This window comes from Charadrius vociferus, unplaced genomic scaffold (genome assembly GCF_000708025.1).
Source record: "Charadrius vociferus isolate BGI_N301 unplaced genomic scaffold, ASM70802v2 scaffold89, whole genome shotgun sequence".
NCBI lineage: Eukaryota > Metazoa > Chordata > Aves > Charadriiformes > Charadriidae > Charadrius > Charadrius vociferus.
Window position 1 is genome coordinate 23,224 of NW_009649844.1, and position 634 is coordinate 23,857.

Sequence of the window (634 nt, forward strand, 5' to 3'; positions counted from 1 at the left end):
CCCGCAGCCAGCTCGTTTGCATAATTACCCCCTAACGAAGGCGGCGCCCTGGCGTCAGTCTGCCGCAAGTCTCGGCGCGGGCGTCAAGACCCGAGGGGAAAAGGCGGATGATACCAAAACCCGGTCTAATTTCCCCCAAAATATGCACATATTTTTAGCCACTTCCCACACCCACGGCGGATTTGGACACCGGATTTGTTCCCTAAACCCCAATTTCCCCCTTTTTTGCCTTAAAAAAGACGCGTGAGTGTTACACGCCGGTGGCCATGCCAAAAAAAGAAAAAAAAAAAAAAAGAAAAAGAGGCAAGAAAAGCTCAAATTGGGTAAAATAACCCCATTTTGGGGGGCGGGTTTGGGGTCCCCCCTCCCACCCGGGGTTGGTGGTACCTGCTGGGTGACAGTGACGGTGACGGCGAGGTGACGACGGGTCCCTGTGAGGAAGGGGACACGGTCATTTTGGGGTTTCTACCCCGTTTTGGGGGGTTTCTACCCCGTCCCCCTCTGTCCCCACAGCCACCCGGTTGTCCCTCCAGCCCTGTGGCCGCCCTCGTCCCAATTGTCCCCGTCCCCATCTTTGGTGTCCCCTTTGTCCCTGTGGCCATCCCTGCCCCTGGCTGTCCCCCTCCCCCCCCCC